General features: G+C 43.1%; 1 protein-coding gene across 1 annotated transcript in view; it reads right to left on the bottom strand.

Annotated features, from left to right (window-relative positions):
- The window catches only part of ZNF507 (zinc finger protein 507), a 137,091-nt gene that overhangs the window by 102,175 nt on the left and 22,240 nt on the right, over nucleotides 1–12,676 (bottom strand). The gene's annotated exons all lie outside the window — the stretch shown is intronic.

Genomic DNA, 12,676 nt, shown 5'->3' with positions numbered 1-12,676 from the left:
AACAGCCACACCAGCAAGAAAGCCAGCTGGTTCACTGAAGACCTCGAGGCCTCCAGCGAACCTGCCGAAAGCTGGAGAAGAACTGGATCTGCGCACGAACACCAGAAAGCTACGCAGCCCACAAGAGAACCACCCGCAGACACCACCACCTCATCAGATCCACCAAAAGGGTCTCCTACAAAGACCGCCTAGACAACAACGCACACAACAGCAAAGAGCTCTTCAACATCGTGAAGGAACTCTCCAACCCCAGCTCCAACACCAACGACATCCCACCTTCGCAAGACCTGTGCGACTCACTGGCCACCTTTTTCCACCGCAAGATCGCAGACATCCACGACCGCTTCAACGCTGCGACCGCTCCGGCAACCACTATGACCCCCGCCCCCATGACCACCATCCGCACCAACCGCCTGCTCTCCTGGACCAACATCAAGGACGACGACACCATCAAGATCATGAACACCGTCCACTCCGGATCCTCGTCAGACCCTTGCCCACACCACATCTTCAACAAAGCCACCACCACCATCGCACCTCATCTCCGGAAAGCCATCAACATCTCCTTCGAGACAGTGACCTTTCCGGAGAGCTGGAAGCACGCTGAGATCAACGCCTTACTCAAGAAACCCAAGGCGGACCCCAAGGACCTCAAGAACTTTCGACCCATCTCCCTGCTCCCGTTCCCGGCGAAGGTCATCGAGAAGGCCGTCAACAAAACTGACCAGCTTCCTCAAGGAGAACAGCATCCTAGACCCATCCAGGTCCGGATTCCGCAGCAACCACTGCACCAAAACTGCCCTCATCGCCGCCTCCGATGACATCAGGACCTGCTAGACAACAGAGAAACCGCGGCCATCATCCTCCTGGACCTGTCAGCCGCCTTCGACATGGTCTGCCACCGCACACTACGAACATGCCTCTACGACGCCGGAATCCAAGAGAAGGCCCTGGACTGGGCCATCTCCTTCCTCTCCGGCAGAACACAGAGCGTCTGCCTCCCTCTCCCCCCAAATCAACCTCCACGAAGGAATGAAGGCCGTCGCCGAATGGATGAGGAACAGCCGACTGAAGCTGAACTCGGACAAGACGGAGGTCCTTATCCTCGGATCCACCCCCTTGGCCTGGGACGACTCTTGGTGGTCGACCATACTAGGAACAGCTCCAACACCCACCGACCACGCACGCAACCTAGGGGTCATCCTCGACTCCACCCTCTTCATGACGCAGCAGGTCTACGCCGTCTCTTCCTCCTGCTTCAACACCCTCTGCATGCTCCGCAGGATCTACAAGTGGATCCCCACCGAAACGAGAAGGACGGTCACACAGGTCCTCGTCAGCAACAGACTGGACTATGGAAACGCCCTCTACGCAGGAGCCTCGGCCAAACTCCTGAAACGGCTCCAACGCATCCAGAACGCCTCTGCACGCCTGATCCTCGACATACCTCGCTGCAGCCACATCACACCCCACCTGAGAGACCTGCACTGGATCCCTGTCAACAAGAGGATAACCTTCAAGCTCCTCACCCACGCACACAAGGCACTCCACAACATCGGACCAGCGTATCTCAACATCCGACTCAGCTTCTACACCCCCACCCGCCAGCTCCGCAGACCGCGCCCTCGCCACTGTCCCCCGCATCCAAAGAGTGACCGCCGGCGGCAGGTCATTCTCCCACCTCGTCGCCAAGACATGAAACACCCTCCCCATCCGTCTACAACAGAACCAAGACCTACTCACCTTCAGAAGACTCCTCAAGACCTGGCTCTTCGAACAGTAGCAGCAATCCCCCCCTTAGCGCTTTGAGACCATCACGGGTGTGTAGTGCGCTTTACAAATGCTTTGATTGATTGATTGATTTACCAGATGGCGACAGACGCTTGCCCCTACTGCTGTGCACCTCAGGCAGACATAGTCCATAAGTTCTGGGCATACCTAGAACAGCAACAATTCTGGGGGTGGGAGGCAGTAAAGTCAATATTACAAAAGACACTAAACTGACAGACGTTGTCACTGTTCAATACTGCCTGCTCGGGTAATTTCCTAGGCCCAAAGACAAGAAGGCCACAACAAAATTCATAGACCTGTCTCTTCGTCTGGCCAAAAGGGCAATACCCAGGAGATGGTTGTCCCTCTTTCCTCCTTCGATCACACAGTGGGGGGAAGAAGTTCTTTGATTAACACAGGTGAAAAGTGTGGCGTGCCACATGGTTCGCGAGAGAGAGGATTGTGCAAGCAATCTGTTGCAATTTACTGGGACACAATCCTCCAAAACTTTACATAACACTTCCAAAATGACACTAGACCACCACAGTATCTTGATCCTCTTGTCCGTGAGAACGGAGAGTACGTATACTGAGGTCCAAACCAATGTGACACTCTTATCTCAACAGTAAGACTCCTGACCCAAAACCCAGTTTGCCACTAAGTGACCCCCTTAAATGGTTTTATCCTCTGAAGCTCCGACATCTACCCAAAAAGGAGAAGAAGCAAGCTTATCCTACTTCCAGTAGTGAGATTTCTGGGTGTGGGTGGGTATGGGGTATTCTTCATGATTTTTGTTTTCTTTGTCTTGCCCCGTTGGCAAGTTAGGACTTTTATTATATTACTTATCTGTAAAATTCTATACTAATCGGCTAAATGAGTAGTGCACTGTCTGCAAAATATACTGTAAGACCGCAATAACAAATGAGAAATGCAAAACAAGTGTACACAATTTACTGACCGCAATTCTCATGTGCCTTCTAGCCAATAAAAACACATAAAAAATACAACGTATGTATCAAACAGGAATTGGTGTTTCATAATACCTTTATGAATACAAAATCCCAGTTTTAACATTTAATACTTTGAGGGTTACTTAATATTATTTTGAATTTGTAAAAACTGTGCAGTAAATTAGCATTATGTTAAAAATAAAAAGGAAAACGAAGTAGTCATTTCCCGTTTTCCTTCTTTTACAGTTCCTGTAAATACCACAGACAAGCATGTGGTATTGTTAGTGGTTTTCTTACCAGCCGCGAGAAAGTACCTAGAAATAGATCTGCATGTAATTTTTTCTCTCATGGAAAGTGTGACCTCAGCTAACCATGGCTTCATTCAGACTGGCAGGGACCTGAAAGAAAACGTGGCAGGCTCTCTTAACGTATTTTAATACTCTTTGGGCCCAGTTCTTAAAAGAAAAAAATTAATCTGCACCTATAGATTTTGTCCCTCCCTTGGCTGCAGTTTAACACTTTAAAAAAAAAAAACAAATGTACAAAGTTTTGCCAAAGACACTCCTAGAAACTTGCGACTTAATAGGTTTGCAGCACTATTCCTGGAAACGTTTTGATAATTCTCAGTCACATACACTAGCACGCATATTGTACACGTGCAAACATTATTCAAACTGCACTTGTATTTTCTGACGTGTTGAGGATAGAGGTATTTTTTCTCAGAGGAAAAACTCGTTCCACACACCACCATCAAATGTAGTGAGTTACGATTCCCTTCCCACCCTGGTAACAGTTAGGGCCCCAATGGCCAACAGGGCACCTGGCAGTGCTAGTATGGCTGGTGTGACAATTCAGTGTGTGGGCGTGCTTTTTGGATGTTTGGGAACTGTTTTATGATCGTGAAGGCAAGTTTCACTGTTAATTTCCCAGATATTACCACAAACCTTTCCAAGCATAAATGCATGCAGTCTCCCACACCTTGCAAAACACGCACAGCCTTTACATTTCAAAATGGCCCCGATTTCCAACATGTGGGAGACTTTTTCAGCGATCTGGTTCACTAATGCGGCATCTCTCATGTTGGTCCAGAGCCTATTTTCTGTCCCAGTTGACCCTGGTACCAGTCAAGAGATTACTCTTGATAAGAGTATAAGTAAATCCTTTCCTAGGCAGGGTCAAATCTGTTGCTGTTTCAGCGTAGGAATGGGTTATTGAGAAGTCTGTGACTACCTATAAAACCGCAAGTTTGAGAGCGCTAAACGTTGAAGGTATGAATACCCTAGAAAGCACATTGATTACCTCAGAGAGAAAATGTCGAGAAAATGTGCTTGTGCGCAATATTACATCTTTTAAAAACATTTATGCAAATGCAGAACTGGAAATGTCATCCAGCGGCACTAAACTTCCTGAATAAAAGCAGGAAAGAAAACAAGCACTGGCTTTGCCAATGGGTCCCGTCTGTGCAAGAGGTATTGGCTTTGCCAATATGTTTTAGGCAGGTTGTACACCAGCTTGGCTACTGTTCAGCATGGCTAAATTAAGTTAGTGGCGTAAACGATGGTAGTTTGGAGTGCTGTAGAGAGGAATGGCAACAAGTGGAGTGGCGTAGAGTGTTGCGTACCGAGGGGCACAGAGTAGAGTGGCATGGAGATGTGTAGAGTGCAGTGGTGCAGAGTATAGTTGCGTAGCGTGCAGTGGCAGACTTGAGCTGCTTAGAATTCAGCGGCGTACAATGCAGTGTTGTAGGATGCAGTAGTGTACATTAGAGTGTTGCATAGACGAGAGCAGAGTAGGGTGGAATGGGGCAGAGCAGTGGCGAGGAGCAAAGTGGCATAGAATGCAGGAGCGTGGAGTGGTGCAGACTAGAATATAGTGCCATAGAGTGCAGTGGCATAGAGTACAATGGGGTGAAGTAGACTGCTGCAAAGTTCAGTGGCGTAGAGTCGAGTGATGCAGAGTAGAGTGCATTAGCATAGAATGCAGTAGTACACAGCAGAGTGTCACACGCTTCATTTGGCGTAGAGTGCAGTGGTGTAGAGTGCAGTAATGGGTGCAGAGTAGAATGTAGTAGCGTAGAGTAGAGTGCTGCACGGCATAGTGCAGTGACGTGGAGTGGCATTGAGTAGAGTGGACTGGTGTAGAGGGCATTGGCATAGAGTGTTGAAGAGTATAGTGGCGTATAGTGAGGCGGCGTAGAGTGCAATGGCATAGAAGTCAGTGGTGTACAATGAAGCTTCTTGGAATGCAGTGGTGTAGATAAAGGTGGTGCATAGTAGAGTGCAGTGGCACAAAGTAGACTGGCAGAGACTTCAGTTGCATAGAGTGGTGTGGAGAACAGTGGCTTAGAGTGCACTAGTGTCGAGTAGAGTGGTATACAGAGCAGTGGCATAGAGTGCAGTGGTGCACAGCAGAGTGCAGTTGTGCAGAGCAGAATGGAGCAGATAGAGTGGAGAAGATAGAGTACAGTCATTTACAGGGCAGTGGAGTGGCATAGAGTAAAGTAGAGCTCAGTGGTGTACAGTAGATTGTTTCAGAATAGAGTGCAGTGGTGTAGAGTGGCATACAGTGTAGTGACGAAGTAAAGTAGTGTAGAGTGCAGTGGCACAGTGCAGAGTAGATCAGCGTGGTGCCCAGTTTATTGGTGAAGAGTGCAGGAGCATAGAGTTGAGTGTTACAAAGTAGACTGCATTGCCGTAGAGAGCATTGGCATAGAGTGCCATGGTGCAAAGTAGACTGGAGTGGTATAGAGTGCAATGGTGTAGAGTGGAGTAGTGTGCATTGGAATAGAGTAGAGTGGTACATAGAATAGTAGAAAAGTGTAGAGTGAAGTGGCGTAAAGTGCATGGAGTGGTGCGGAGTAGAGCGTGTAGAGTGGAGTATGCAATGGTGTGATAGCACACTGCCATTACAGACAATCATTTTCAATTGAAATGACCATTACACATTTGACCTCTGTCTTTGAATGCACAGCAAATGTGACAAGATAAGAACACGATTTGCAGGCCTATTTACAGAAAAGAGCACTTGTGGAAGAATACAAGGGAAGTTGGTTTGAAAAGGCTTTGCTCTTTGGGAGGGACGAACTCAGACTGGGCAGCCTAAAACAAATAAAGCCAGTAAATGGAAAGCCACAAAGTTACAAACCCCAAAGCCAATGGTAAGCAGCGGACAGAATGCATCCCAAGGGAATTTCAAACATCTGGAGAGAAGACATTTAGTTTAGGTATTACATCCAGAAAGCAAGGGGGTTATAGGTTGAATTACTCTACGACAGGCCATTGTATGGGACTCTAGTCAGCGGCAAGGAGATCCACAGAAATACTCTGTAAAGTAGGCTGATGTTTCATGGATTTCCAGGCCACTTTCAATCAGGTCGACCATAACTTATCATGGAACAAACTTCAGGGTTTTGTTATCCCACAAGATGAGTTAATTATGATACAGCTGTGGCATTCAAGAAACAGAAACTGGGCTCAGGTGGATTTGAACGTGCATGGTGTTCTATTTGAAAAAATGTCAATTGAAAATATCTCATAAAGTTAAATAATTAAACACCCACTGAAATGCTTTCCATTGAAATTCAAACCTAGCTATGCAACAGTACTGGGAATGATTTTCAAAATAAAATCAGAAAGTTTCTCATTGTTCATTTATTCAGTAAATTTCACAGATCAATTTCACAAATGGTGGTGATGTGCTCTGTAGAAATGTTCGCACGAGAAGTAATGGTGACGTAGTACGCAGAAATATATACAAGTGTTGAGAAGGAATACATACAATGGCCCCAATTTTTTTTATACAGGAACCTGTTAATGGTTGAAAGCTGTATAGTCAGACTGTTTTAGGTCATCATATCAGCATTATGGCATAAATCTTGTTTAATGGATGGGGTCATCATCAGTGCTAGGTTAAGTCAAGTGAGCCTCTGGGAATTACTGAGATTCGATACATAAAGATGGGAATTTTGATAGTGACTAATCCATCTTGTTCAATAAATTAGGAGTAACCCAGAGGCGTTATTTACTTGGGTCGAGAGGGCAAGAGAGTCCCTAAAAGGGTTTTAAAATAAAATAGAAGAACCTAAGGCAGCATTAGAAAAGGAGCCATGCACCCCTAGTAGTGAAGAGACAGGTATGACTTAAAATTGATAAACACAAATAAAAGCAAATAACTGTGTTCATAAACACGAGCATACAGGGAAAAACTGAAATATAAAGCTTAATAGTTTGTGTGGTTCGACTGAATATAGTTACCAAACTGGAAACGAAAAGCGCCCAGGGTATGGAAATCTTACCTTGAAATTGCAGTAACAACATAAATGGGGGGGTAGTATATTTGTGTCAGTGTATCTAAAACAATCCCACAATGAGCACCAGAGGTAATAAACTGAATTAAATCATTATTATTACCGAATTTTCATGCAGTGTTGAGAGCAAGGGATGAAGGTACCTCCGCCTCCTAAAGGGCAACGAGCACCGATGGCAGCCACATTCACAAACATTGCATGGCAACTTCGTGGAAGTTTACTCCAAAGCATTTTGGTTGCTGGAAAAGGTTAATTGCATAACAACCTTCCAGTCATTCAGTACTGCACAGTAGGCAAACATGAGCAATGAGCAAGGAAACCACTCAACATTACATATTTGTGAACAAATGTTTTGCCTTTAGCTCATGATGGTGCCCATCACCACCAATTCCAGAAGCCTGTCCATGAGCATGAATTGCCCTACTAAGATATTCATGGTCAAGCACTGCCTAGCATGTCCACGAATGAATAACAGAACTTTGGAACTCATACATCCACAAAAGTTTCAAAGTAAGGACACTATTTAGGGTCTGAAACAAACTTCTTTTTTTCACCTCTTCCTCTTGACATCCTTCCCCCTCTCCCCATCCTTACACTATGTGTTAACACTGCCCGAGCCATTTTATCCACAATTAGGCACATAGATTTCGGACTGCTCTTTGCCTACATTCACTCACACCCACATCTTTACCCAACTGACAAATCCCTCTATGATGCACATATTCAAGTCAGTCTCGCCTATGCTTTTTACAGAATTTGGGTATACAGCCTGATCCCGGTTCTCATACTTGTGTTAGCCAACTCACCTTGGCACTCACGTTCTTATCCACAACAACAGTTCCCTCTTCTCTGCTTGTGTGCGGTCATCCTATTCTTTCACAAAACATCCATTCCTCAATTATGGAGACCCTAAAAAATATTTCCAATTTGGCTTTCCTGACAAACCCACTTGAATGTCTAGTCACAACCACATTGGGGGCTTTATTCAAATAAATAACATGTACAGTTTACTCAAGGATACCTACCCATAGTGATTTAGTTCAACTGAAACCAAATACGCAATACCAGTCTCTCTAAGTATGTGTTTGTTGTCTGACAAAGATATTGGCATCCAACCAGGCACAGCCCTCAACACTATTACACACCACATCCTGAGGCAGTTCTCTTGGACATGCCAAGGTTGGGAGCAGAGGTCTTCCCAGATCTCCTCCCTCTAGTGACAAACCTATAATGGCATTTCACACTCTTCACATGTACTACAAGCCACTGAAGCTCCTTTCGTCCAATAATTCTTTACAGCCCTCATAATGCCTTTTTGCTGTCCGTAAAGTCTACAATTACTTCCTTCATAGTCACATGTTCATCTTACGTTGACAATACCCAAATACTGCTCAAACTTTAGCACCACTTACTTGCCACCACCCAGTCTTTCTTGTCCAGCTTGGATGCAAGATAACCACATTAAACTGCAAATAGTTGGAGATCCTAATCCTTAACAGCCACTCCGACTGCTTCAACTATTTCTTTAGGCCCTATTCTAACTACTTGTCTGTAGAGCATGAAGGTAGAACTTTAAAGAATGATGAAATGAAATGAATTTGTACTGGTAAAGCGCACGTATACCCCCAACTGGGGTTTACTGGCGCTGTACGCATACCGCTGTGGAACCCTTACTGGCTTTTCCCTGTAAAATGTCCACTCCTGGGCGCCCCCTGGGTTAAGCCAGGCATCCCCGCGCTGTTGGGGCCGTTGTGGAGATTAAGCAAGCTATTGCCCAGAGTTGCAGAGTGGGACCCATGATTAGAATAGGCACCGAGGCGAGAATTATCAGGTCCGAGGAAATTGAGCCCAAGACCCGCCGAGGCAGGAATTGAACCCTGATCCCAGGCCAGACCTCTGCATCAGGGTCTGCTGCTCTAACCATTGAGCCACACTTCTCCACGGAGAAGGATCTAATATCATCCGTCCCCATTGGACTATGGAAGTTGACCACTTCCTGGAGTGGGGCAAGAACATAGAGGGAGGGGAACAGTTACAGTGAAGAATACGATCATGTTGCATGAACTAAGCCTAGCTATTCTAGCTATAGAAGAGTGAATTTGCAGAAGGGATAGGAGAATAGCCAATAAGAATTTGTACATGAACGTGCCTGGCTTCCAATGTCCATATGTGCCTGGTGTTGAATCAAGACAATACCATTTAGCTAGCTACCAATCATTTGCTGCTCGCCCAAGACAATCTAATCAACAAAAGTGTTTTCTAGCTGTGTAATCTCTAGAACATTCTGCATTGTCTAGTAGGGGAAACAACCATTACAACGCAACTTTTACAACGAACTACCATTACAACGAAACTTTTACAACGCAAAAACTTTTACAACGCATACCATTACAACGCAGGATTTTACAACGCAAGTACCTTTACAACGCATACCCTTACAACGCAAGTATTGGTAAGTATATAAATATTTTTAAAATATTATATATGTTTGGGTTTTTGGGTAAAGGGGTATTTTTAGGGTTCAGGGTCAGTTTTCAGTTTTTGGGTAATGGAGTATTTTTAGGGTTCAGGGTCAGTTTTCAGTTTTTGGGTAAAGGGGTATTTTTAGGGTTCAGGGTCAGTTTTCAGTTTTTGGGTAAAGGGGTATTTTTAGGGTTCAGGGTCAGTTTTCAGTTTTTGGGTAAAGGGGTATTTTTAGGGTTCAGGGTTAGTTTTGGGTTTTTGGGTAAAGGGGTATTTTTAGGGTTCAGGGACAGTTTGGGGTTTTTGGGGTACAGGGTTAATTTGTAAAAATAAAATAAAATTATATTTAAATTAAATTAATTAAATGTAATTAAATAAAAATTCATTATATTTTAATAATTTAAAAAATTATTTTTAGGGTTCAGGGTCAGTTTTGGGTTTTTGGGGTACAGGATTAATTTGTAAAAATAAATTAAAATTATATTTAAATTAAATTAATTAAATAAAATTAAATACAATTTAATGATATTTTAATAATTTACAATAATTTATATTAAAAAAATATTATATACTTACCAATCTTTACGTTGTAATGGTATGCGTTGTAAAGGTACTTGCGTTGTAAAATCTTGCGTTGTAATGGTATGCGTTGTAAAAGTTTTTGCGTTGTAAAAAATTCGTTGTAATGGTAGTCGTTGTAAAAGTATGCGTTGTAACGTCATACATCCGTCTAGTAGTAATCCCAGGCCACTGCTGTTAACACATCAGCATAAATTGCAGTAACACTCTTGACAAAGCAACACAGAACGAATTGCAGGTGTCTGTCTTCACAGTGGTCCCACAGCATTGAAGGAAATGATAACCTTCATATTTATCAATTATGTACTATTCATTGCCACTTATATAGTGTGGTTTAATTCACAATTATGCAATTTTCTGTCAATATATTTCATTTGTAATGCTTGTCAGAGGATCTAAACCTTCTCTGGAGCTACCAAGTTGGAACGCCGTACAACATTTCAAATGGTAAAGTGCCTGTGCCAGCAATGGAGCAGCCCCAAGTGTAGACCAAGTGTCCAGACAGCCACAATGTTCAAAGATATCAACGTAGATTGTAGTAAAACTCAGGCATAAAAAGCATAGAACTGACCACAAAACTCCATCTACCACAATGCGTTGTGGCGTATGTTGCATGCTGAAAGTGAACAGAAAAGTATGCTAAATACTCTGCATAAAATCCCTGTGTTTTACACTTGAATCTTGTCCCACGCTACAAAACCACATAACTAATATCACAGGATAACAAGTTATGGCAAAGTCAATTGGTTCTGACTAGGCAAGCAGACACAATGGTTACACATTTTAATTTCTTTTTATTGCATGTTATCAGCACCATGATGTGTCGGCCATATGCTTGCAATTAAAAAAAAACTACATTTAAACAAAAATTAACTGTTGCATATAATTAACAGAACAGTATTGGTGATTCATAGCATGTAGAAGTACTTGCAAGAGGCATAAAAAACTTTTCAAGTTTTAATGCACATCAAAGGAAAATATCCTTTAAGGCAAAAAAAAGGGAACTATTGTTTTTAAATTACTGAAACATGAACACATAAGAATAAGGGAAAATAATAAAAAGATTTTAAAAGAAAAAAAAAAATCACAAAGTAAATGATTGCCCCACTAGTCCTCACACTGAATCACACTTCTTTTTTTGGGTCATGTGTGTATGATCAGACAAAATGCTCGCAGTCACAGTGCAAAACAGCCAACACATGAAGTGCACTGACCAACTGCTCCATTCAATATGCTGTGGTGGGTGGAAGCAATATGTCAATGACAGCTGAACAGAAGCAAACTCGAGGCTAGCCAATTGTCGTACATGTTAGTCTGTTTACTATGTTTATCACACAGCGTCACACTGTGTCACCATAGCAACTCATTGTGTATATAGGTGACGTCACATGTTCTTGGTGACAGATGACAGCTGACCCTTATTGATGCTAGTTGTATCCCGCTACTGCTGGTCCTTGTTAGTTAATAAACTATCTTATGTACACCACTCTTCTTGTCATCATTGGTGTACGCTACAATTGGCGACGAGGGTGGGTTTTCGAGAATTACATCATTTCAATTGATGGAAAAGCTTTTGATGCAGAGAGAAAATGTTCCTTATTGTTTGGACTATTGGGTAAAGCTGGGCAAGACATTTTTGACAGTTTGCCTGAGTATGAAAGCCCACCAGGAATATTCTTACCACTGAATGAATATCAGGAAGCGCTAAAAAGTTGGAGAGGCAATTTGACGAGGAGAATAACATAATGGTTGCCAGGCATAAATTTGCTCAAAGGAAGCAACAAGAGGGGGAGTCTGTCGAAGATTATGTTGCATGTTTAAGAGTTCTGGCAGTAGAATGCGAGTATGAGGAAATGACTGATGTATACATCAGAGACCAAATAGTGTTTTACTGCTACACGAGGAAGGTGCAGGAGAGGTTATTAGCTTGCAAAAGGCCAAGCTTGCAAGAAGTCATTGATATTGCTAGAGGTATCGAAAGATCTTTGACTTCAACAAAGGAATTGTCCACTACTGGAAATAATGCTAATGTGTTTTACTTGCAGGAAAAGAAAAAAGGGGATGGTAAGACATACGAAAGAAGTATGAGTGAAAGAAAGGTGGGAGGTAAGCAGTTATGCTGTTTTAGATGTGGTTCTAGTGAGCATCTAGCTGACTTTAAAAACTGTCCAGCAATTGGAAAGAAATGTATAAAATGCAAGAGGTATGGTCATTATTCTACTTTATGTAAAACAAAAAGGATAGGTAATAGCGTGAGCATAAACACTGTTGGGAATTTTGATGAAGAAATGTGCGCCAATATAATGTTGTACATTGAAATGGAGGATGGGAAAATTAAAGGCCCCATTAGTGATGTAAAAATTGGGGAGGTTGAGTTAAAGTTCACTGCTGATTCTGGTGCCCCTATAACTACAATATCTGATACCCTTTTTGAAGAAAAGTGGAAAGGCGTGCAGTTAACTGAATCTGATATGAATCCTAAAGCCTTTGGAGAGAAGGATATAAATATGTTGGGGTATTTCATTGACACTGTAACTTTCAAAGGGAGAGTGATTGAGACTAAGGTCTATGTAGCAGAGAAGGGGAGGATTCTTGTAGGATGGAGAGA

The sequence above is a fragment of the Lissotriton helveticus genome, chromosome 12, assembly GCF_964261635.1.
Source record: "Lissotriton helveticus chromosome 12, aLisHel1.1, whole genome shotgun sequence".
In the NCBI taxonomy this organism is placed as follows: Eukaryota; Metazoa; Chordata; class Amphibia; order Caudata; family Salamandridae; genus Lissotriton; species Lissotriton helveticus.
The sequence above is the reverse complement of the archived record's forward strand: the minus strand, read 5'-3'. Positions and strand labels throughout refer to the sequence as shown.